We start from the raw sequence: 25,706 nt of genomic DNA, 5'->3' as shown, positions 1-25,706 counted from the left end.
GAAACGCTGATTCAACGAAGCTAGATATGGTCATTTTTACACGGCCTGGTTAAGTGGTTGTCAATAGCCTGTTTCGCTGCTTGATTGCTTTAATAACCCATTCGGCATGTTAAAACACACCCCTCCGGCCAGGGTTTATCAAACAGGGTTGATTAACTTTAACGGGTAATCCCTGAGACAATCTGCTTATAAATTAAGACCGCTAGAAGACCTTTACTTTTATCTTATTTTATGCTGAGTTTATTCCCATGCTGTCAGTTTTTGCTTCTTTGGTTTCTCCTGGGATATCTTTTTCTTCTGTGCAACCTCCTCTTCTGGCTTTGGAGAAGTGTGTTCCTTTTCAGTGAGGATCACTCTCCTTGTGGAAGGGAGAGTCGTGTATGGGTTCATCCGGCCATGAGCTCTGTTTGTGGGTGCATCTTAGGTGCCTTGTTCACCTGGATATGCTCAATCTACACCTAATCCCTTGACCTTGGCATTACTCTCCACATTTTTAATCATGTGCAGCGAAGACCCAGCCCTCTTTTTTGGCCATCGGCCCTGTGTCCAGCCCCACTGTTTGGCCTGGGCACATCTATGACCTCCACTATTACACTGTTGGAATGACACATACTGCTCCTTTAAAGCGACATCTTTCAGGCACTTAGTGACATGCACACCCTTGATGGCCTGGCCAGTTTTGAGGGTGTTCTTAAAGTGAACACAGATATTTGAACGTCTTGATTTGCATAATTTTTGTAGGGTTTTCTGGGTCAAGAGAGTAGTGAAGGACCTTCACAGGTCACCTCAGTCCACTTACAGGAGACGCTTGCTTTCAGCCTTAATAAATGGTAGAAGTATGGGTATCTCAAATAATGGAATTTCTTTGCCATGGTTTTTGTTGCACAAGGTCTGAGTGGCACCTGGCCTAGGCATGACTAAGAGAGGTTCTCACTCCAGCTGTTCCTGGTAGACATAGCTCTTGATTATGCCTTTTCTTTGGTAACTGGAATCAGGTTAGATTGCAATTAAAGGTGAGCAGAACTTCTCTTGTTCTAACTGAGAGCAATTTTCTTTTCCTTTCTTTCTTTCTTCCTTTCTTTCTTTCTTTCTTCCTTCCTTCCTTTCTTTCTTTCCTTCCTTTTCTTTTTCTTATTGTTTTTTTTTCTTTCCCCTTTTTGATTGCTACTAAAAGCAAGAAAGCTGAGAGACATGTATTTTCCGCTAGCAATCATGTGTTGATATATAAACAATTTAAAACGCAGTGTGCTGTGTGGTCAGCAGCATGTGATGTGGCCGTGGGGAATGCTGGCTTTGGACCTGTGGCCAGTCTTCCGTCACCTGGAATACTCTCAAGGCAGAAGATGGAAGGACAGAATTCCAGGACCACTGAGACATCATCCATCACTTAACCAAACAATTGCTTCTGATTGAGCAAGCAAAAAGATTATTTATTGATAGAAATGGTTAGAAAGAAAAAAAAAATCCTAGGCTGTCAAAAATGCAGCCTAGGATTTAAATGCTGAAGACTCATGGAAAAAGCAATCAGTCTCTCTCTCTCTCTCTCTCTCTCTCTATATATATATATATATACACACATATAGATACATGTATATCTATCTATCTACCTACCTATTTATCTATGTACTTAGCTACTTGTCTATCATTTAACTGTTGTCTATGTATACATTCATCATCACTTACTTTATCATTTATTAAGCTATATCTATCATTTGTTACTCTATCATCTATTTATTATCCATCTATCGATACATCATTTCCCTCTCTATCATGTATAAATCTATTATTTATTTTTATCTGTTTACCTATTTATATATCATTGTCTATTGAGTTAGCTGTTTATTGTCATCAAATCTACAAGTTATCAATTTTTACATCTTCTATCTATCATCTACCAATCTATCAACTATTATCTACTATGTACAAATTGTTATTATTTTTTTGGAGACACAGTCTCTCTGTGTATCCCTGGCTGTCCTGTAACTCACCTTGAACTCAGAGACCTGCCTATCTCTGCCTCCCAAGTGCTGGGATGAAAGAAGTATGCCACTACATTCAGCTTTATAAATCAATTAAAATCCATTTGCTCATTGTTCAAAAGTGGACCAAAAAGATTTATACAAGTGCTTATAGTCACACATTTTTTTTTAAATAAAAATATTGAAAGATGACAGGTATCAAAATAGTAGAAGGACAACAAATCAAAATTTAACATCATCTCACCACAGTGGAAATTATGCATTGTTCTGGTTTTCTTTGAGCTCTCCTGTGCTTCACAAAATTTCTGCAATGAGTGTGTATCATGGTTTAAATAAATGTTAAATTATTTAAATAATAAATAACTCATTAAAATAATTTCCTGTAGCATTCTGTTAAGTGTCAAGCAGCATCATTAAATGTCGAGACTCAGGCTCACTCTCTGAAACAGATACTTTGAACGGAAGAGAGTGTGAGGAAGCTAAGCTGGGAGAAGGGCTATGTTTGGCCACGATGATGGAGGATGGTAGACAGCATGCTTGTGGAAGATAGGTTTCTAATTTGTTGTTGTTCTCCGCCAGACAAGGGAAACATAACTGGTGGCATCATCACAGAGTTGCTGGGACTTAAATAGGTCTTTTGGCCTAAGAACCTCAAATCGCTGTCTCCTAGGGGGTCTTCATGTTTGAAACTTCTCTCCGCACTCACTGGAGGTGTACAGGAAAGCCCACCCTCCAGGACACATAGAGAATGGGCAGGCCAACTCCTGTGTTGACACGGGCTTTTCCCTTCTGCCCACCATCAGCTCCTTTCCTGGGGTGAGGCACCTGCCAATGAGCTCATGCCTCCTTGACCTCCCTCTAACTCTTACTTCCATGGCAGCTGGTGGTCTGAACAAACACACGTGAAACTATGCTGTCACTGGCCTTGCCACACCTGTGCTGAAAACTCAATTAGATCCCGAACTTCACTAGCCACAGTGTTTGGATGACTTTGAATATGTATGAGAACAAGATCTCTAGAGCAGCCCACAAGGTCCTTGGTGGCTTGCTGCTCCACTTCTCAACTAAGGTCCTGCCTCTCAGCCCTTGATGTTCTGACACAGAAGAGCCACCCCTTGGCTCCGTTTCTTCCCACCTCACTTTCCCATGCTATCCCTGCCGCCTCATCCCGGGGCCCATCTTTCTCTTATTAATGATTCAGTTTCAAACCCCATACAATTTCTTCTACAGTATCCCTTTGGGGTTTCTACGTCTCCTTCTAAGCAGTCACCAGTCTGCTGGGTTGACCTAAGCAATCATCTTTTGTGTGATGCTGGTCTCTCAGGCAGGTTACACGAAAGTGGAAATCATTTGTCCCCCAACACATCTCCTGTGGGCCCGGAGGCCCATTGCTTAATAGGAGCCCAGTAAGTGTTTGTTGCATGAATGAACGTCTTAAAGTTTCTTTGGAGCATCCTTTGTCTACTCCTCCCACTCTTCCACTGGTCACCACTAGTTTGGAAACAAGAGCGAGAAACAAGAAAATTGGAAGCCTGCTTGTGCCAGCCCCTCTTCTGTGATGTTCCCTTGGGTGTCGGGGTTGTGTCACTTCATCCCCCAGGTGGTTGTTCTCTGCATTTTGCCTGTCTCTCTCTTAGTTCAACCATACCAACCTTGAGAATGTTGTTGGTCTCTGTTTTGAAAGGAGAGAGGAGGAAGTCTTACAACCGCATGGGAGGCTCATTTCAGTCCTTGCAGGAAAAAGAATGTGGGTGGCAGTTGGATAGCATTATGGGCAGGGAGGGGGCAGTGTGGGAAGGGAAGAAACTAAAAAAACATGCCTTAGGAACTTTATCAGAGCAACATGTGGCGGTGTGTGCCCATCATCCCAGCTTTCCCTGTGGCAGAGACAGAGGGTTGGGAGTTCAAGACCATCCTGGACCACAAGTTGAAGGCCAGCTTAGATTGCATAACAAGACCATGTCTCAAAAATTCTAAATTGAAAGAATTTTAATAAGAAGGAAAAAGAGAGGGGCAGGAGGGCAGGCTGAAAGAAGGAAGGAATGCGAGAGTCTTTCAGTGATGACTGGCCTCTGAGCATGGGATTTCAGGCTGGTGGTGAGCCACCTCTGTGGTTCGCCCTTCATGAATGGCTTGCCTGTTCCCATCCCCACCCATGCACAAGTTAAAAATAAAATAGAAATTTCTTTTAGGGAGAGAGGTGTGAGTGTTTGGAAACTCATTCCTCTTTTTTAACCTTCAGTCCTCACACCTTTCCTATGCGGAGACAGGGGGTCATCACCAGCACTGAGGTGAGGCTTGGCTTATGAAAGAAAATGAATGTCATGGTCTGTTTAAAAGGCAACTCACATTGACATCTCTTCTCTAAGTAACAAGGAGGACCCTAGGGAGAATGCTTAATTCTTGTTCATAAGGGCAAATAGAATAGACATCGGAGGTGGTTGAAAAGAGGACAGGTCGGGAGGACAGGACAGGACAGGAGGACAGGACAGGACAGCAGGACAGGACAGGACTGGAGCCTATCATAGATATTCTCTGAGAGACTCTACTCAGCAGGGGACTGAAGCACATCCTGAGACTCACAGCCAAACTGGGCAGAGAGCAGGGAGACTTATAGAAGAAGGGGGACACAGAAGGACCCAGAGGGAACAGGGACTCCACCAGAAGACCAACAGAACCAATAAATCTGGACCCAGAGGGGCCTGCAAAGACTCATGTACCAACCAAGAACCATGTGTGGAGAGGACCAGACCTCCTACCCAGATGCAACCAATAGGTAGCTCAGTCTCCATGTGGGTACCCTAGTAAGGGGAACAGGGGCTGTCTCTGACATGGACTCCTCAAAACTTCTAAGGCCATCAATGATAAGGAAAGACCATCAGAACAAAGAGAAGTAGCCAGCTTATGTGTTCAACAGCAGAGGAGTTCTTAGCCATAAAGAAGGATGAAACTATGGAAAATGGATATATCTGGAGATTTTCATATTAAAAATAAATCAAGTGCAGAAACATAAATACATGTTTTGTCTTATTATTATTTCCACTTTTTATATAGACACATAAAATCATGCATAACACTTTCCCAAGGTGGGGTGACCTGTCCAGGCCATAGAGGAAGAGGATGCAGGCAGTTCTGAAGACACTTGATGGTCTGTGACCAGTAAGAGAGGAGGGCTCCCCCTTTCTGAGGACTAGATGAGGGGAATAGGAGGGGAAAGGGAGGGAACAGGAGGAGATGAGGGAGAGGGCTACAATCAGGATATGAAGTGAATAAATTTAAAAAAATAAAATAAATAACATAAAATAAAAACCAAATCTCTTCTACCAGAGAACTTGAAATTGTTGTTTCCATTTGATTCATGGCAAATTAAACACAAGCAATTATGTACCCCTTCTTTTCCTTTCCTCAGCCATGACAGAAGAAAGAGGTCTCTGAAAGAAGAAACAATAATGACAGTTTTCTTTAACTGTCCATTCAGGGATGGATGGAGTCCTGCTTTGCAGTTTTACTTATTGTAAAGGAAGGGTGTTAATTCTCAGGCTGTGCATTGCCTGTGTGTGGCTGGAAAAGATGCCTCTGGCACTGTCACTCCCAGTGTCACTTCAACGTGTGGAAGATCCATTGCTTCCTACTGTGTGGTAGAGGGTTAACATTAACGGTTTGTGATCAGTGATTTTTCTAAAAGAAGTAACATCTGCGTTTTAAACAGGAATTTTAAGCAGGAAGACCTAGATGCACGAGGCAAGCCCTCAGAAGCAGACTAACGGTGCTTTATGCCATTAATTACTGCTGCTTATCAAAGCGCCTTCTCCAAGCTAATTGCTGAGTCCCAGGGGGTCTCACTAAGATGAGCTATGGCCAAGAATAAACAATAAAACCCAAAATCAGCAGAGGTGGCTGGTTTAACGTGCCGAAGAGCTACCGAATGTCCACCGCCGTATCTCTGTCAAGTTAGGCCAGGGAGAAACTGGTCGTGGATGAATTGTTGGTTCAAGGGGGTTCCTACCAGGATAAAAGAAGCCAAGCTGTCTTCCCTGTAGGTCTCGGCTAAGCTCAGCACATCCAGGTCCCACCTATAGATTACCATGGGCAAAATTAACCTGGAAACTTAGCAATTCGGACTTTTAAATGATCTTTTCTTTCAGGTGAGCTACAGGATGGAAAGAGAGCTCCCCCTCAACCTTTTCTAGCCTGGCGTGAGGCCTTGATGCCTCTAGCTGCTGTAGCTAGTGGACAGCTTTTCTGTCATGACAGAACTTCTGATCTGCAGCATTCTTCAGCCTCCAGTCCTACTGTCTCCTTTTTTTTTTTTTTTTTACATTTATTTATTTATTTTTAACTCACACATAAAGGGCTAAGCATATGACTCTGAGTGCTAGCCTTCTGTGTGCTAAGCCTCACAGCCTGAGACAAATAGCTGAGGTGCCTATTTAACATGCAACGTGAACCTGGCTGCCAGGTTCTTCCAGCATCCCCGACTCCCCACCTGTCTCAGGGTCCTCCTCCTGGCTGGCATACCCTGTCCCCTACCCTGAACTTCCCAGCCCAGGGAGCTGGGCTGTTCTTCCCCATGGAATCCAGCCATTTTGATTACCCACTCCTTTCGTACCTTCGGCCTCCTGGCTGCTGCCGCTAGATCCCCTCTCATCCCCTCTCTCTTCCCCTCCTCCTCTCCTCACATGGTCCAGCTCAGTCTGGTCCTGTCCACTCCCGACTCTCCCAGATGTGTCTGCCTCTGGCTCTGCTGTCCCTTCTACATACAATAAACTTTCTCCTCCATTAGACCCAGGAGCAGTCATGTCCTTTCCTTTCTTTTTTCTTTTTTTTTTTCTTGTTTTTCATTCAATGTGCTTGCTCACTCAACACTGCAATAAACCAGACATGGTGGCATTACAGCTGTCACACCAGAACTTGGGAGGTAGAGGCAAAAAAGATCCAAAATTCAAGGTCACCTTCCATCTCCAAGATATAATGAGTTCAAGCCCAGCCTGAGCCACAAGCTTGAGACCTTGTGTCAGAGCAACCAATAAACTGCGGCCTAGTGACTAGGTGCTGCGTGATGGCTCACACGTGAATGCGTAGCGTGATGTTTAATTCCGGTGTGGTGTGTCCAGCTCCTCAAATGTTGGTCCTTTCTTCTTGGTGACAGCAACCCACATTCTTTCTTCTGTTTTTTCTAAGATTCGTTATCATGACATGCATTTGCCCTGCTGTGCAGTAGAACACCAGGAGTTCTTAGCCATGACCACTTGTCAACCTAGTGCCCGTCTGCAGCTTTCTCCATGTCCTCTGCACCCTCTCCTCCGCAGGCCCCCGCTACATGCCTGACTTTTCCAAGACCCGCTCTTAAAGTTTAGTGTGTTTGACCCAGAAGCTCTCTCCAATTGATAGCCACTCTCAAATGAAAAATTGGCTCTCGCCAACAGTCTCACTCTTTATTGTTTTGGTTTTTAATTAAGAAAATGTTTTTGCTAGAAAAATTGGGTTAAATTTATTTTTTTTCTCTGTATCTTAGGTATTTATTAGCTTTGACTAACAAGCACAAATTCACTTCATCATATAGTATCATCTTCACATAGAGGAATATCGTTTTCCATTCAAACTACTCTTATTTTAATAACACAATTACTTTCTATTTGTCATGTATCTTTTTAAATGACAGCAACTTTTTTTTTTTTTTTTTTTTTTCAAATTAAGGGCAGGTCCCATACCTAGCACCAGGTAGCCAACAAAGAAGTTCCTTATCTCGTAATGTTTTTTCAGGCCATTTAAAAAAAAAATCATACAGGTCCTTTTCATAATATTCTGGCTTCCGCTTTTGTATTTTTGTGGGGCTTGTACTTGTATGACCATGTGTCTCTCTGCATCTACGCGTTTCTCATACTTTTTCTTTGGCTCCCCCCCCCCCGCCTATTTGTTTTGATTTATCATATTATATTATTTATTTATTACTTTTTAAGTTATATTTTTATATTTATAAAGTAAGTTTTATTTACTATTTTATTCTTAGATGTCTGTTTGTTTTCCAAGTAGAGATAGAAAGAGTGTGGATTCAGGTGGGAGAGAGCTGGGAAGGATCTCAAAGGAGGTAGGGGAAGAAGAAATTATAACCAGAAAATATTGTATATTGAAAAACTGTTTTCAATAGAAGAAAAGTAAAGGGAATTTATAACCATAAGCTTGATATTTTTCTGGCCTGGCTACTTTCATATAGCGCAGTGATTTTTCCATTCTTTCCATGGTGTCACAGATGAAAAGATCTTGTCTTCTGGGTCCAGCAAGATGGCTCAGTGGTAAAGTTGCTGCCACCACGCCTGATAACCTGAGTTCTATCCCCAGGACACTCATGGTGGAAGGAGAGAATATGGCCCATGTTGTGGGTACAAATGTGTGCACACAAAATAAAAAGGATTAAAATGTAATAAAACTATTTTTTAAATAAAGAATGAAAAATATCTTTATTGTATGTCTTCACATGGTAACACTGTTCATTTTATGTCCCTGCTAAATTTTGTTTTGCTTCCTTTAAGGGATTTATTTACTTATGTTGTGCTTTGTTTGTTTGTGTGTGTTGTGTATTTATGTGATACATGTGTGTGGACATGGGGGTTGGGTATGCAGGTTCAAACTGAAGTCTTCATGCTTACACAGTAAGTGCTCGCACGCTCTGAGCCACCTCCCTGGTCCTCGTTTTGAAGTTTAAACATGATGTTGAGTTGACAAAGCCATTGGAAAAATAGTACCCAAGGGGTTTCTCTTCTCTCTGATTGGTGGGTGGAAAAGGCCAACCTTCAGGTTGGGAATTCAGTTCCCTCCTTCCACCACGTGGGTCACAGGGATCATCGGGTTGTTGGGATTGACAGCAAGCGCCTCCACCTGCTGAGCCACCTCACCAAGCTCCAGTAACACAACTGTCAGCCACTTCCTTCATGGAGGCCTATGGACTGCAGAGAATCGGCCCCAGGAATACTGCTTCCTTGGAGCAAGTCCTGGCAAATATAAATGGCCTTAGACAGAAAGGCAGGGAGACAGGAGAGAGCAAGAAAGGCAAAAGCAGGGAGAGGGGACTCTCAAGAAAGTGAGAAAGGAGATAAGAAGAGAAATAATGGAAGAAAAAAAAAACCAGAGGGAAACAGAGAAAAGAGAGAGATGTGGGGACTGCCAAGGCTGGTCATCCTCCGAGTGGCCCACACTTTATCTGAGAGCTGTCCAGACACTGCGGCATTGAACAGGGCCCCAGACAAAGGTCTGATAAGCCGTTCCCTTCCCTGGATGTTAATAGCTGGGGGTTTCCCTACCACAGACAGAGCTTTCCCTAGCAGGTGTGAGAAAGCAGCTGCTGATGCTGTGGCTGCTGGACAATGATCAGCTTGAATGTTTGGAGTCACCTTCGAAGGTGTCGGGCCCTGCCCTGGACATGCTCCTTCTGAGCGAGTGTCATCTTAGAAAGTGAGTTTGTGAAATGGGGTGTGATGGGATGGAAGCCATGCTCCCATCCGACTTGATGGAAATGAGTCCATCTCATGATGACAATCCATTCCCATTCCCCCACTGAGGATGGGTCTAAGGGCCTGAAGATGCTCCTGCACCAGGGACCAGACGCTCCCTTCCCATTTAACAGGAACCGCAAGGGCAGAGTTACCCATACTGACAAACACTAACCTCGTCAAAGGATGCCCTTCAGGGGAAATGCGGAGCAGGCCAGGTGAGTTCCTGGGGTGCACACTGGACCCTCTTGTAGCTTTGTCCCAGGCGGGTCTGGCTTATGCTACAGCTTCCTCACTGTCAGCCTCAGACGAACAGAAACAGTGAAAGCCCAGGGTTCTCTGAGACCTCATCTAGACATGGCTATTACAGGAAGAGACCAGTGAAGTTGATAGCACAAGTATTCCTTTAGGATTCTGATGTCAGAGAAAGGAACTCATCGGCTCTGAAGCTGTCACATCTGCCTTAATTATGATTAATAACATACACATACCTGAGATGGCTCTTTTTTTCTCTCTCTCTCTCTCATGCTGACTTTCTTTAAATGTCTCTTTGCTAAATATGATCTCGGGGATCAGTGCAGCGTAGCAATAGGAACAGACTGGGGGTGGGGGACGCCTCTGTGTGCAGCGGAGCTTGAAACATTTGTGCCTGGTTGGGTAAGCTGGCCCCGACACCGTATACTTTGTGTACTTTTCATTTTCCCTTTTCTTTCCTTTTTCCTTCCCTCCCCCTTTCTTTCCTACATCCTTTCTCACTTTCTTTATTTGTTTTCTTTTTCTGGAACAGGGTCTGCACGTTGTACCCCAGGCTAGGCTACGACTCGCTATGCAGCCTTTGCTAGCCTCAGACTCACGGGAACCCTCCTGCTTCAGCCTCCCGAGTGTTGGGATCTCAGGCATAGAGTACACACTCAGCCTCTTTTCTGTATGATTTACAGGTCTATGGGCAGAGAGAAAGTTTGGGGTCAGCGAATTTTAATGTGGTCAGAAACGAGCTTGCTGGATTTAAAGAAAAATCAGTACATTCTGTCATTGCCCCTTCAGGAGAACGGCCTGCCATGAGCTTCTGAGGTGAGAAGCTGTGTTGGTCCATCGGGGAAGGAACGGATGGGAGGGAGGAAGCACAGTGTTTCTGTAAGAGGGAGGAGAAGTTGTAAATGGTAGCTAAACCTGGGTAGATGGTAGAGCTGCAGCGGTAACTGGAGCTCAGTCCCCAGACCTGGTGTCTCGCTGTGCTTTCTGTTGCTGTGATAAAATACCGTGACCAGAGCAGCTTGCAGAAGGAACAGTTTGTGTGGTTTACATGTCCCAAGCATAGTCTGTCACCGAGGAAAGTCAGGGCAGGGCAAGGATTGAGGCAGAGACCACAGAGGACCTGTGCTCACTGGCATGCCCCACACTGCTAACTCAGCTACCTTTCTTATACACCGTGGGAGCCCAGGGGTGGCACCAGCTCCTGTGGGCTGGGCTCGCCATCCCAATCTTCAGTCAAGAAAACGTCTCCTAGACTTGTTACAGGCCAATTTGATGGAGGCTTTTTCTCAATGGAGATTCCCTTTCCCAGATGACTCAAGCTTATAGCAAACTGACAAAAATTCAGCCAGCATACCTGATTTCTGATTCTCCCTCCCTTTCTTCTTTCCTCCCTCCTTTCTTCACTTCCTCCCTCCTTCCTTGCCATCCCTTCTCTCTTTCTCACACACACACCACACACACACACACACACACACACACACACACACACACCACACACTCGCTCGCGCATGCGCGCACTCACATACACTCACACACACTTATACATAAAATAACAAGGTGCTTTATGTGAGCGCTCTATGTGACAACACATAGCTCTGTGTCATCGACACGAAAAGGGATATGGAGAAGTGTATGCCGGAGACACCATTGTACGGGAGGCTGTGTGTTAATGTGGACAGGCCTTGCCTTGCTTCTTGCCGAGTAGACATATCCTTTGCTTACTCTTGTTAGTGTTCCCCGAGTGGCTTACATTGGCGCAGCGATTTGCTCTGCTATTACTGCTTATTCCGGGGTGGATTTGCACCTGACCTCATTCTGTTGTTTAGGTAAAGTTAGCAGGCCTCGGAATTCAGGGAGTCAATGGCTCCAGAGTTCCTGGGCTTAATTAGACAGTTCAAGCTCTGATTGGCCGCCGTGAAGCCAATCAATCAGCAAGCGTGCTTATTCGCTCTCCGGGAACTGCGGAGCCACAGCAGAGCCCCGCAGAATCACTCATTCAGCGTGGACCAGAGCACTAGGCAGGGCTGGGGTGTGTGTGTGAGGGGGGCATGTCCACAGGCTTCTGGACAAATGCAGTAGGCTCTTCCTGTGTGCAGTGTAAGGAGAAGCAGACTGCCCTTGTGCTGCAGACGGAGACACATTGAAGTTACATGTGCTTGCTTGTCAAGATGGAGACAGGTCGTGTCGACTACAACAAAAGCTGCCTTGGAGAGGGAAGCAAGGGTGCATGGGAACACGTGGGAATAACAGTATGACTGCCATGGGACCCACCCTCCCAAAAATGCGAGTGGCAGGTAAACCCCAAACCTATTTGGCTGTGAGGTTCCTAAGGAAAGGACGGGGTCTCTCTCCCTCACTCTGGCATCAAGAGATCCGGGTTCTGTGTGGCACATTTACTGAACAAATAAATAAAACGCTCATTCTAAGGGAGGTTCAAACATTGCTCAAAGCGTGTCTTTACCCAGAACTTAATATCTGTCATATGAATATTCATTTCCCCTATTCTCTGACTTTCACCCTTTCTAAACCTATTTTTTGTAGGGGTGCTCATGGGGGTGTGGGTACACGCATGCAGGGATGCACGTGGGAGTCGGAAGACAGCCTTGGGTTATCTTAGGAGCCTTCTCACTTTTGTTTGAGGTGGGGCCTGTCCTTGGGCTGACCTTTTGCTGCGTAGGCCAAGCTGACTAGCCTTAGAGTTTTCAGGGGCCCACCGGTGTCCACCTCCCATCTTGCTACTGCTAGAATTCCGGGCCTGTGGTGTGCCTGGCTTTTTATTTGAGTTCCAAGGAGCTCGGATCATCACAATTGCAAGGCAAGGACACTAGCAGCGGAACCATCTCCCCAGCCCATAACCTTCATAACCCCACTGCGGACACACCCAGCATGCACAGCTTCATGCTGTACAGGGATAGTCTTAGGGGACCTGCCTGGTTGATTCAGTTGTATAGGTTTTGTAGTGTGTTTTTTCGTGATGGTAATGATGATGATGATGATGATGATAGGAGCTGGAGAGATGGCTCACAGATTAAGAGCAGTGGGCATAGGTTTTACTCTCCACACTTGGGGAATATATGAATGTGATGCACTTTTGTTGTTTTTCAATATTCAGAGACGACTTCTGCTAGCAATGATGCAAGCACAGACAGGTACCAACCCTTCCCAGAGGAATGTGCAGGCTAGAGGTGAAGACAGGCTACAATAAAGCATGAAGGGCCGTCTAACTTGGATGTGAATGAACATGGAGGCTTCTACAGAGAAAGCAGCACTCTGCTTATGCTTGAAGGCTTGGGGGACATGGTCCGTGGAGTGGGTACCAGCACCGTGACCTCACCACTATGGAGGGCCAACACAGCCCTCTGCATGACTGAAGGTTTTCTTTTGTTCTAGCTAGGCATGTGATACTTTCTAGGATCAGCTCATAAGCAATGACCAAGGAGAACAAGTAGCTAAAGACCCCAGATTCCTGTCCCCCCTCTCACAGATTCCCAGAGGCTTGACTGTCAGCTGGCCATTTGGCCGCTCAGTAGCCCTCTCCTCTGATCTCCATGGCCCACACCCACTGTCTTCCTTGTGTTCGAAAATTACCTTAAAAATCCTCGTTTCTGTCCTCTCGTATAAGGATCTAACTTAGGACATGGGGGGGAAGGGGAGTAAGAATCCTAATCAAAGCCAGCCATTTTTAATAAAAGCCCAGAGTTGGTAAAGAATGAAAAGAAATTAATTGTGAGTTACCGTGAAGTGTGTGTTAGCACACAGTACTAGTTGGAGTGAGAAGATGCTGCACTGTCTGGTTTCCCCCTTAGGTAGGTTGTCCTAGGAATAGCAGTGGTGGGTCTGTACCAGGGTATCTGCAATCACAGCCCCCTAGGAACACACACACACACACACACACACACACACACACACACACAGAGGATTTATGTAAGTGTTGAATATAATTTTGTACAGTTGGAGTAGCTTATGCTGGGAATTACATTCTTAATCCTCTAGATTCATCTTCTCATCTGATGTACTAATTAGATGCCAAACACTAATACAGGAAAAAACCAAAGTTTCGTTTGTGAAATCAAATGTTGAAAAATAGATCCTCAACATAAAAATAACCGGTCCTTTGATGTGGTGTTCGAGAGGAAAGACCTGAGCAGCCTTTCAGGAATGAAACAACCTTGCCTTGGCCTTCCTCTGCTGTCTGCTTGACCGGGCAGAAAGAGACTGTGTGTGGCTTCTAAATTGGTTTTGGTCCCCACATCCCTGACCTGGTGCCTTTTCTGAAGCGGAAAGTCGTCAGAAAAGCCTGTGCCGTGTTAAACTTCGAGAGCTCTCTCGTGGGCTGGTGTCTTCCCAGACACTGACAATCTGAATATTTCCTGCATGCTAAGCAGACAGTTGTCAGGCACTTCCTCTAGGCGAGATAGTTATAAATGCCGTTTATGGCCCTGCTATGACAACTGTGAAGGACATGCCAAAGAATTTATCACAGGATTACCCAAGCACCAGCAGAATACCTAATAAGATTCTAAATGACCCAAGATGATAATAAGATCTAGCTTGTAGCAATAAGATATTAATAAACTGCTCTTTTCAATAAGGGAGACTCCTGGCATCATTACCCTGACATATTTGTTTTGCTTATATTTTGTGAACAAAGTAGGGCTGCTGGATTGAATAGTAAATTTATAAAACCCCGTGATGTATGAAAAACACAGCCCATCTGAAGTGGAACCTACAGGCTAAAGTCAAGAGCCCAGTGCTTGCCTATGACTTCCCAGTGCTGGCATCCCAGAGCCATCGATTCTAATTTTTCCATGCCATTTGCCTTTGTATTTAAAATTTATATAAGAAAAATATATCTCCTGCTGTTGACCACAAGGCCATCATTCAAATGAAGAAACTTAGTAAAGTCATAAACCAAGAGCGTGTGGATAAAGAATGAATGGAGAATACAGAATTCAAAATGAGATCTGGGATCCGGCTGGTGCCCCTGCTTTCAAAATAAAAACCATTTAGTGTTAAGTTAATTAAAAATATGGACCTTGCTTGTTATCACTTAGCTATTCCTTTTCGAGGGCCAGTGGCGGAACTCAAGACTCGCTGGCGGTCATTTTTCTAACGGCGTATTCCACCAGGCTTGGCTCCTCCCTTGTCTCAAACCTACCTTGATTTTTGTCTTGCTGCTCTACAGATTGTTTCTGAGGACACTATGGGTGGATAAGACCTTTAAAGACCTTCACTTCAGTTCTAAATTAGTCTTATGCCTGGAAGTTGTCTCCAGTTACCTTTACCCTGGCATGGCTGGTAAGATGCCTTAGTAGGTACAAGTGCCAGCCGTGCAAGCCCGACTATCTGAGTTTGATCCCTGGAGCCCCCCAAAAAGCCAGGTGTGGTGGCTGACACCCTGTAACCCCGGGACTCCTGGGGTGAGATGGAGGTAAGGCTGGGAGAATGCCTGGGGAACAGTGGTTGGCAGCAAACAAGAGACATCCTGTGCTAAGCTGGACGGTGAGAACCCATTCCTGGAAGTTGTGCTATCACATACACACACACACACACAGCTGCGTAGTGGACATTCCCACACTGACAGGATGATTTAAAAAGAACAAATGATTATCACAGCAGATTTCAGAATTGGAGTTAGCAGTTGTTTTTCAATTGAGGCATGCTTTACATGTGATGAAATGTACAGTTATTAAGTGTATAAAGTCATAATAAGTGAGGTTGTGTGTAATCGCCACTCGAAGCAAACTGTACGGTCATTTTCGTCAACTCATTTTCGTTGCCTCTACTCATTCCAGTGTGCAGGCCTCATTCTCAGCCCTAGTGACCGCCTTTCTTGTGCCTATCATTGGATCCATGTCTTAAAATGTAGATAAGTGGAAAAATCTTTTATTTATTCTTTGACAATTTCACACATGCAAACAATGTATCTTGATCTTATCTAACCCCCCCGCAACTTTTCCCCCCACTCATACTGGACATCTCTCTTTTTTATCCCCCGTTCCCTGCAGCCCTGATATTTTCAGTGGCTCATTGAACCCAGTTAATGCTTCCTGCTGGAATGCTGGCTGCCTTTGCTGGCTTAATCTTGTGCATATCTAGTGCAGGTAACCATGACTGCAGTGCGTTCGTGGGCGCGATGCACATCATGTCAAGAGGAGAGGGTTTCACAGCGTTCATCCCCAACCTCTGGCTTTCGCATCCTTTTATCCTCTCTCTGAGATCTCCTCTGAAGCTGTGGGGTTCATCTCAATGAGCCGTTTGTGTCTGAGTGCTTCTTTGAATGCTGTACTCATGTGCACAGATATACACACACACATTCACACAATTCAGAGTAAAATAACTCTCTATAAAGGCACACCAAATGTATGCACTGTAAAATAACCAGCAGATAAACTGACCTGCATGAAAGTTGAAAGCCTTTGTTCATCCTGTTTTTGTGTGGACTTTTTTTATTTATCTTAAATACATGCCCAAGAGTGAGCTTACAAAAACTGGAGAGATGGCTCAGTGCATCTTCCAGGGGACCCGGGGTTCAATTCCCAGCACCCACATGGCAGCTCAGAACTGTCTGTAACTCCAGTTCCATGGGATCCGACACCCTCACACAGACATGTTCAGACAAAACATCAATGCACATGAGCTAAAAATACATTACTTTTAAAAGAGAGTGAGCTTCCTGGGACAAAGGTAGGTGTTTAAGAAGCTTCCAGATGATTCCACCAGCAGTTGTGGGTTCGGAAGCACCACACCCCCCACCAGCACTCACTGCTGTCTATTCCTTCCGGTCTGGCCATTCTGATGGGTAGGGAGCAGGTTGCTCGTCTCGGTTTTAAGTATCAACAATATTTAAAAATAGCCAGGTTGGGAGAGGGCTGGCGCTGAGCTTTGAATAACAACCCACAACATTCCTTTTGTAAAACGTCCCAAAGTTCAGCACCGACAGCAAGAGACTTTAAGGCCTGTGAGTTTCAGACCACCACGGCATCTTCCAGAGGCTCCGCCTGTGTCTCTCTCCAACTCCAGTTCCTTTGCTTCGTCATAACTCTCCAAAAAAGGAGATGCAGTCTATCTGGTTAAGCTTGGTGCAAAAGCAGCACAGGGGTGTCATGACCAACTATGTAGAACTGGCCCCCACCTACACCCGGTGGCATTTCCTGCACAAGCTAAGGCATTCGCCGTCCTGGAGCTGCCATTTTGTAAAGAGACGAAGCGACAACTATCTGCCTTGGCACCTCGAGTTGAAACTCAAGCCCGGCCAATGTACGCCAAGCCTTCTCAGCAAGTTCTGTTTGAGACAAAAACTTTTTAAAACTAGAAATAATATAATTGCTTCCTACCCCCTATAGATGATAGTATTCAACCTAAGAGAACCAACCCCTGACGCTTGAGGGACGCTCAGGCTTGAGTTTGCTTTCAATGTGAAGTTACATACTTTCATATTCCGCCCTTCACACACACCCACATACCTTTCATTGTACCTGAGACCTGCCTTCCTTCAGTCAACGGTAGGTAGTCCTGTGACTGCTCCATCGAGCTCTAGGTTGGGTACCCATGGCTGTTCTCCAGGCCATCACTACTGGTCTCCAAGCTGTTCTTTGTTCAGTGTGCTAGAAAGGCCAGGAAGACAGTGGCTAAAGGTCCCACTGTCACCTGAGCAAAGTGGCTAAGACTGTTCCTGAGATACACAGGAAAAATTCCAGGTTGTCTGACCTTCAACCTGGAAATGGCTACCTGCCACGGGGACACTTAGTAAAAGGCTTGAGCTTAAAACAAATGGCAATGATGGAAATGACATTAATAACACACACTGACTGAACGCTTACCACAATCGTCAACTCTGTGGCCAATATATAATGCTTTTGTTAGGAAAATGACCCCATGGTTCCTGAAAACTGTTCTTCTAGGTCATAGTAGGTTGCTAAAGTCCGCCACTAGGGGGCAGCATTGACGCTATTGTCTTAATGGAAGTCAAGGCAAATTCTGTTTACGAGTCTTAATCTTTTTAGGTACATTTTCCTGCTCATTTAGGATGAATATAAGTAATCTTCCAGTTATCTTACACAGTAAGTTAATAATTTAAGAAATGAACCTGGCCCCTCATAAATACTGCAGAGGAAGGACAGTGACATAGTTTTCTTTTTTTCTGGTTTTCTCAATCCATTATTTTATGTCTTCATTAATTATTCCATTTGTAATAGTTGCGCTTGTTAAAAGGGAAGTCTCCACTATCAGGAATGAGTTATTAGCACATGCTTTCTAGGCTGTGTACTTGCCCAGAGCACTTAGCTTTCTGTCCGTTTAGCTGAGTATCGGTTGCATATGGGTATTTTGCTGGGGAGGGAACGTTCGTCTCCCCTAACGCTCAGCTTGGCAGAAGACGGCTGTGGGCCTTACACTTTGTTTGTGGAGGTGAAGTCGGCAGCTTGGCTAGACTTACTGTGTAAGCCAGGAGTGCTTCCTGGCACTGTGAAGAGTTCATCAATTTCTTACATGATTTGCTCAAGTGTTTTGCTTTGTGTGGCGAAAGTGAGGAGATGTGCTTCGGGTCATCTGATCCTTGATCACTGTGCCGCCTCCCAAGAACCACTTCTTTTCTTTGTTATGAACTCATGATCCTTCTTCACTCTTCTAAAGAGTTCCCCTTCCCTTACAGCCTTCATGTTTAAACTCAATTAAGTTTTTGAGAGAGGGTTTCACTATGAGCCTCTGGCTGGCCTGAAACTCCTATGTAGACCAGCCTCACCTTGAACTTGTGGAGATCTGCCTGTCTCTGCTCCAGAATGCTGGGATTTAATGCAGCACCACCATGGCCAGCTCCATTTTAGCAATTTTAAGCTTTTTTTGAGTTCCAATTTGACAGTAGATCTTTTTTCATCCTTTCATTTGAATTTTGTGTGGTATTGTTGTATTTCATTCTTGAGTCTTCTGATGGGTATGTAACTGACTGAATTATTAAAACCTTCAGAATCTTTGCCTTCAATCAACCACCTTAGTTTAGTTAAGTTCCATGACTTTAAATGCGATTACTTTGAGCTGCTTCTCAGCCATCTTGTTTGTCTCAATACACCCCCATTTCTTTTCTTTTTTTAATTTATTTATTTTTAAATTATTTTTGAGATGGGGTTTCTCTGCGTAGCCCTGGCTGTCCTGGAACTCATTATGGAGTCGGGCTGGCCTCAAACTCACAGATATCTGCCCACTGCTGCCTCCCCAGTGCTGGAGTTAAAGGTGTGTTGCCACCATGTCTGGTTTATCATTTCTTGCCACCCACCGTCATCCCGTTTTTGGTTTCATTTCAAAGAACTGCTTGTTTTAGCGCTTAACCCTTCTCCCTACTTACATTAAAGTCATACATTCTATCACCAATGTCTCAGCGATCACTGACTTTTAATATTGATTCGCAGAGTCAAACTTTAATATTTTCCGAGCTGGAGAGGTGGCTCAGGGGTTAGGAGGAATGGGTGCTCCAAAAGTTCCCTTGGTAGCTCCCAGCCATCTGTACTGTCAGCTCCACGGGGACCAGCTGCCCTTTTCCGGCCTCCACAGCTAACTGCATACACATGTGCACAAGCAGACAAGCAGGCACACACATATAGACCTAATGTAAAGTTGTCGAGGTTCTTCCACTTGTCACATATGACAAGGTGTCATTCTTTTTTATCAGTGAATAACTGTTCAAAAATGCCACGTTTTTTACAGCTATGGGTCAAGTTGTATCTTTCAAAAAGATTAACAATAAAAAGATACATCTTAGACCTTCCCCTCAGCCCCTCAGAATGTGGCCTCATTTGGAAATAGAGTCTTCATAGAGGTGATTGGATTAAAATGAGGTTGTTGGCATGGGCCTTCACCAGCTGTGGCTGCTGTGCTTATCGTCAGGAGAAGTTTAAACATAGACACACACCCAGAGGGAGGCCCAGGGGACCAGGGAAGCAGGCAGAACACTGCAAAGGCTGGAGACACAATGTCACAAGCCAGAGAGTGCTGCGAGAGACAGAGAAGGCGTCCTCCTCTGGGGAGCTTCACGGGAATGTCACCCTGCCAATGCCTCAGTTTTTGATCAGCAGCCTCTAGAGCTCAATGGGACATATTTTTGTTGTTCTAAGGTACCCTGTTTGTGGTATTTTATTACAGCAACTTGGAAATGAAACATTATTTGTTTAATCTCCCATTTTGGTTATGTTTTTCTTAACTTCTAGTAGCAGGTCGTTTTTTTTTTTAATCTAATTTTTTAAAAAAAATTATTGCATCTTGGTTCTTGCATCATTCCTTATAGCTTCTTTAATGTCTTTATTTGTTTTATTTTTATTTTTATCTATGTAAATGTATGCATGTGTGCACACAATCCACAGAGGCCAGAAGGAGAGCCAGTTCCTCCAAAGGGTGTCAGACTATGAGCCACCTGTCATTGGTGTTGGGATGGAAACTCAGGTCCTGTAGAGGAATGGTGGGAGCAGCAGGCACTCTTCACTGCACAGCCATCTCTCCAGCCTTCATCTAGAAGCCCTTTAAATGTGCACATCTTTAATGCCTGCTTCAGTCTTTCTACCGCCTTCAGTTCTTAGCCTCTATTTTTTTTTTTTAAGATTTATTTATTTTTATGTGTTTTGCCTGCATGTATGTATGAAGGAGCCACATCCCCTGGAACTGACAGTTGTGAGCTGCCATGTGGTTTCTGAAATCAAACCTGGGGCCTCTGGAGGAGCAGCTATCACTGAGCTATCTTTCCAGCTCTGTAGCCTCTTTATTCTCTCTGTTCCTTCTGTCCTAACTTCCTCTTCTCTCTCTATCGGTCTCCTCCCTCTTTTCATTCTCTCTCTTCCCCTGCCCCTTCCCCTCCTCTCCTCCTCTTCTCCTTTCTGTGCTCGGTACTGGGCAATAAACCAGGATTCTGATGAATGCTGGGTAGCTCTGCCCTCAGTGAGAATCCCCAGCCTGAGCCTGTTACTGAGCTCGTTTTTCTCTTGGACTTCTTTTTTTAAATGATAAGCTTCCTTTCAGCAAGATCTTCCACATCTTCAGGGTTTCGTGTTCCTAAGGTTCCGAAGATGTTTCTGGACTAGTTTTGTATTTTCTTGCACTGGGCACCTTAGTGGACATACTGGTTTGCTGTTAGTTTTTACTTTAACTCCTTCAGTGAGGCTTTCTAAGAGTGAGCTTGGACTCTATACACAAGCAAGCTTGGGATTTGATTTCCTGTAGCATGTTCTTCACTACCTGGAGCTGGAGAAGGCTGAAGTTCCTTATGTCTTCTTGACCTAGTCAGTGTTCTATGGCTATGAAAAGTCACCATGACCAAGACAGCTTTTACAAGGAAAGCATTTAACTGGGTCCTGCTTACAGTTTCAGAGGTTTAGTCAATTATCATCATGGCGGGGAGTGGTATATACTAACTTATAAGTGGATATTAGACATATAATATAGGATAAACCTACAAAAATCTGTACACCTAAAGAGCTAAGCAGGAAAGAGGACCCTGGGTAAGATGATCAATCCTACTCAGAAAGACAAACAGGATGGACATTGGGAGAAGGAGAAAACAGGAAACAGGACAGGAGCCTACCACAGAGGGCCTCTGAAAGACTCTACCTAGCAGTGTATCAAAGCAGATGCTGAGACTCATAACCAAACTTTGGGCAGAGTGCAGGGAATCTTAGGAAAGAAGGGGGAGATAGTAAGACCTGGAGAGGACAGGAACTCCACAAGGAAAGCAACAGTACCAAAATATCTGGACACAGGGGTCTTTTCTGAGACGTATACTCCAACCAAGGACCAATCATGGAGATAACCTAGAACCGCTGCTCAGATGTAGCTCATGGCAGTTCAGTATCCAAGTGGGTACCCTAGTGATGGGAACAGAGACTGTCTCTGACATGAACTCAGTGGCTGGGCTCTTTGACCACCTCCCCCTGAAGGGGGAGCAGCCTTGCCAGGCTACAGAGGAGGACAATGCAGCCAGTCCTGATGAGACCTGATAGGCTAGGGTCAGATGGAAGGGGAGGATAACCTCCACTATCAGTGGACTTGGAGAGAGGCCTGGGAGGAGATGAGGGGAGGGTGGGTTTGGGAGGGAACAAGGGTTGGGGCTACAGCTGGGATACAAAGTGAATAAACTGTAATGAATATTTTTAAAAAGGTTTTTTAAAAAAAAGAATAATAGATTAAGTTCTCCCCAAACACCAAGCTTCTGGAAAAGGTTTTCCTTTATATTGAAAAGGGATACTTGAGAAAACAATTTTTTTTTTCTTCTTCAAACAATTGTATATGTTGAAATGAAAACAAACAAACAAACAAAAAAAGAATAATAGACAGGAGCATGGCGGCGTGAAGGCAGACATGGTTCTGGGGAAGTAGCTCTGAGTTCTGTATCTGGATCTGCAGGCAGGAAGAAGAGAAAGCAGCCAGGCTGGGCTTGAGCTCTCGAAACCTCAAAGCCCACCCCCACCCAGTGACACACTTTCTCCAACAATGCCACAACCCCTAATCCTTTCAAATAGTGCCACTCCCCAGTGACCAAGCCTTCAAATCTATGAGCCTATGGGGCCATTCATATTCAAACTACCATGCCTCCCCTTCTTGGATCTTCTAGAATCTTGACTTCCTGTTGGTCCCAGCTTCCCCTTGCAGGCGCTGCTCCATCTCCCTCTTGATGACTGAGTGTTTGGGCCCAGCTTTTTGCCATTCGAATCTCTATCTCCTCACCTTGCTCACCAGACAAGATGGCAGCCCTGGCAGTGTTCACCTCCTTAGCTCTAGCACTTGGGGTAGGAGAAGAGCCTTTCTTCATGATTTCTTACAAGGTAGGCTGCCTCTCAGAAAAGCATGCGTGGCTTCCCCAGCATTTTGGTGCCATTTTAGAAGTTGTCTGGACTGCCTCATTTCTCTGGAACAGTGAGCCAGGACCAGTAGGCAGTGAGTGACTGTGAAGGAGAGCCAGGGTCTGTGAGGAGGAACATGTTTGCTATGAGTTAGCAACAGCCCAGTCAGTCACTGGAGAATGGGGTGGGGGGGGGAACTCAGGGAAAGAGAGGTTCAAACTTTTACAGTATTTTATTTTAGTCAGATTTAGAGCACTGTGGAAGGATAAAGCGTTGTATCCAAGGTCTGGCATGGTCACACGAAGACGGCACTTTTATTCTCTGCAGATGGATGCTCACCTTTCCCTCCCACTCATCCCTCTATGCCTTTTTCTTTGTAGAAGCAAAACTGTGCTTTGTGAGCCACGGGAGGCCAGGTGTCTGCAGGAGATGGCACGTGGCTTCAAAACATCTCCATGCCGACTTCACCCTCAAGGCAGTGGACTGTTGTGAAGAGAGTCAGAGATGTTCCCAGGGCGTTCCAAACTGTGGCTAATGGAGGGAAGGGGCTTGACTCAGAACTGCTGCTTTTAATTTTTAATCCCATCAACTGTGATTTCATTGTCTGAACAAGCTCAGCAAGTAAGTCTCTTGTTCCATACTGGAAATGCCCTTGACACCCAACTAGACACCTTGTCTAAGTCCTGGGAGCTAGTTACTGGATTAAACAAAAAACTAGGACTGAACATTCTTTTTGCTTGATGACATTTTTACTTTAAAGAATGTTCAGTCCTAGTTTTTTGTTTAAAGTAAAAATGTCGTCAAGCAAAAAGACCATTCTCACCTCAAAGGGAGTAAGGCATAGTCAGTCCTGGAGCTGTAGTGAGGGAGCATAGATTTAGGCTACCCCAAATACCATGTTCCAATGTGCTAATGTTTTCATGAAATCTTCATAGCAGTGGTACAAGAAAAACATCAATCAACGTTTTTTAATTTTATTATTTTCATTGATTTATTGATTTGGGGGTACAAGTGTGTACGGAGGATTGAACTCAGGCTGTCAGGCTTGGTGGCTGCCACCTTCACCTGCTACGCTGTCTCACTGGCTCTCGGGGTACTTTAAAACCATATTGGTGGAAACATCAGGTAGGTAAGTAGGGCCACACAGGCAAGTGGGAGGTCTCTGCTGTAAGCCTCAGATGCTAGCTGTTGACGTTCTTAGCCTCGGTGCTGGTGGAGGCTGAGAGGACTATGCACACATTCCAGAAAGGATATTACCAAATGGGCATGAGAACAGATGCCGGGTCGTACTCAGAGGTGGGCAAGGAGTGGCTGATAACGGGCTAAAGCAAGCTGAAGGTAATGCGTCTCCAGACAGGCTACCTTCCCGTTCTACAGGACCAAAGAAGTCATACATACTCAGTCTATCATATTCCATAGACAGAATAGGGTCCTAGGTCAGAGCACAGATTCCAGAGCCACACCGGGTTTGGAGTTCTAGCCCAGCCGCCCTCCACTATTGGGACAGCGTGTTCCCTACCTTTATTGTCTAGGATAGCAACAGGCGCGCCTGCCCTCGAAGGCCTTGAACAAGGTGGAAACACATCAGCTACTTATACCCTCGGAATGCTCTACTGTTGACAGCAGTCTATAGAAGACATTGGTTTTAGGCTCAGGGACTGCAAAGAACGTCTAAAATAAGATCAGAGTACTGGAGAACTCTCTAAAATTGTACCCTAAATTGTGTGTGTGTGTGTGTGTGTGTGTGTGTGTAACAACATTTCTTTAAATTAAGATTCTCTTGGAATTCAAGTGTGGCGCAAACAGGTCTCTCCTCAGGTTCAGCTTAGAAAACGTTACTCAGGGGCTGGCACTGGTCCCTGGCTTTAACACCACCATACTGGAGTGGCACTGACTAATAATTGTAAGGAAGAAATGGTGGCCATTAAGAATGCCCAGAAAGTCAGAGGATGGTTTCTGTTGAAGACGATTAATGTCATTCTTCCTCTATGGGTGATGTCATTGCCAGGTGAGCCTGCCTGACTTCTATGATGTGCCATGGAAAGATTAGGGATTCACTTGGGGCTTCTCCCTGAGAGGGAAGTGTCTTCCTTTCCCAGGATAATCAGGAGCGAACCAGTGGTGATGGCTGTGAGATCGGGAGGCCCTGGTGAAACCCACAGATGCGTGTCTGGGAATTCCTCAACCTGGTGGCTCCCAGGAACCATGACTCTCTTTCCTTCTGTCCTTTGCCTCTGGCCTTAGCCTGGGCATCTAGGGGAATCTGGAAAGACTTGTGAATGTGTAAGCAGTAAACCCATTTCTGTGTGTCATCTGTGTCACAACACCATCGACAAGGAAGGCTGTTCCCTCCTGTTGTCTCGGATGCCTCCTAACATATATAAACATATTTATACAGCCCTTGGTTCACAACATTCACAGGCAACGCTCTTTGAGGTTCTCCCTTTTGGTAATCTATTTAACTCAAAGAAAGTCCTAGTCATATTGTGGGCAGACAGTAGGTAGGAACCTGACAAAAGGCTAATGAGCTCTCCTGTGATTCCCTGGGAGGACCGAGACTCATTAAGTCTCATTTCCTGGGCAAGTCACACAGGGAGAAGGAAATAACTGTAGTGAGAGCCGGAGAACTTATTGCCTTCAGATTTCTGAGCGTCTGTAGGTGCAGCCACATGGTAATCAGGGCAAACAGTGGAGGCTTCTAATTAGATTCTCTGAAATATTTAATTAGGCGCTATATTCATATTTTGTTATTTTCCGATAGGAGCTGACCTCATACTGGGGAGCATCCGTACACCAAACACGGCTTCTTTTGGTGAGATTCGGTTCCTACCATCAACCTCCAGCCTCCTGCCTAAAGCTCATGTTTCCACTGTGACCATGGTCAAAAGAATTGCCTGAAAGTATGATTGATGTCTAGGAGGCCATGGGCAGGATGCCTCACGGAAAAGGCACTCCAGACAGACTTCTCATAGCAAAGGGGAGTGAGTATTGGTGTAAAACATCAGGGTGACCGAGGCTAATTCAGACCCCAAGTCATGTTTGTGTTAAATATGTAGAATTTGAAGCTGCCTGTCTTTTAAGGTCACAGCTATTTAATATAACATAGGGGGCAGGGATGGAGTCTTAGTTCAGGAAGGGTAAGTGAAGGAGACTACTGTATTTTCTTA

The 25,706-nt window shown here is 44.9% G+C and overlaps 1 pseudogene; it reads right to left on the bottom strand.

Annotated features, from left to right (window-relative positions):
* Window positions 1–240: 240 nt before the first annotated feature.
* Window positions 241–18,998, bottom strand: LOC110557980 (large ribosomal subunit protein uL22-like; annotated as a pseudogene).
* Window positions 18,999–25,706: the final 6,708 nt, after the last annotated feature.

This window comes from Meriones unguiculatus, chromosome 6 (assembly GCF_030254825.1).
Source record: "Meriones unguiculatus strain TT.TT164.6M chromosome 6, Bangor_MerUng_6.1, whole genome shotgun sequence".
In the NCBI taxonomy this organism is placed as follows: Eukaryota; Metazoa; Chordata; class Mammalia; order Rodentia; family Muridae; genus Meriones; species Meriones unguiculatus.
Note: the sequence above shows the minus strand (reverse complement) of the source record. Positions and strands in the feature narration are given on the sequence as shown.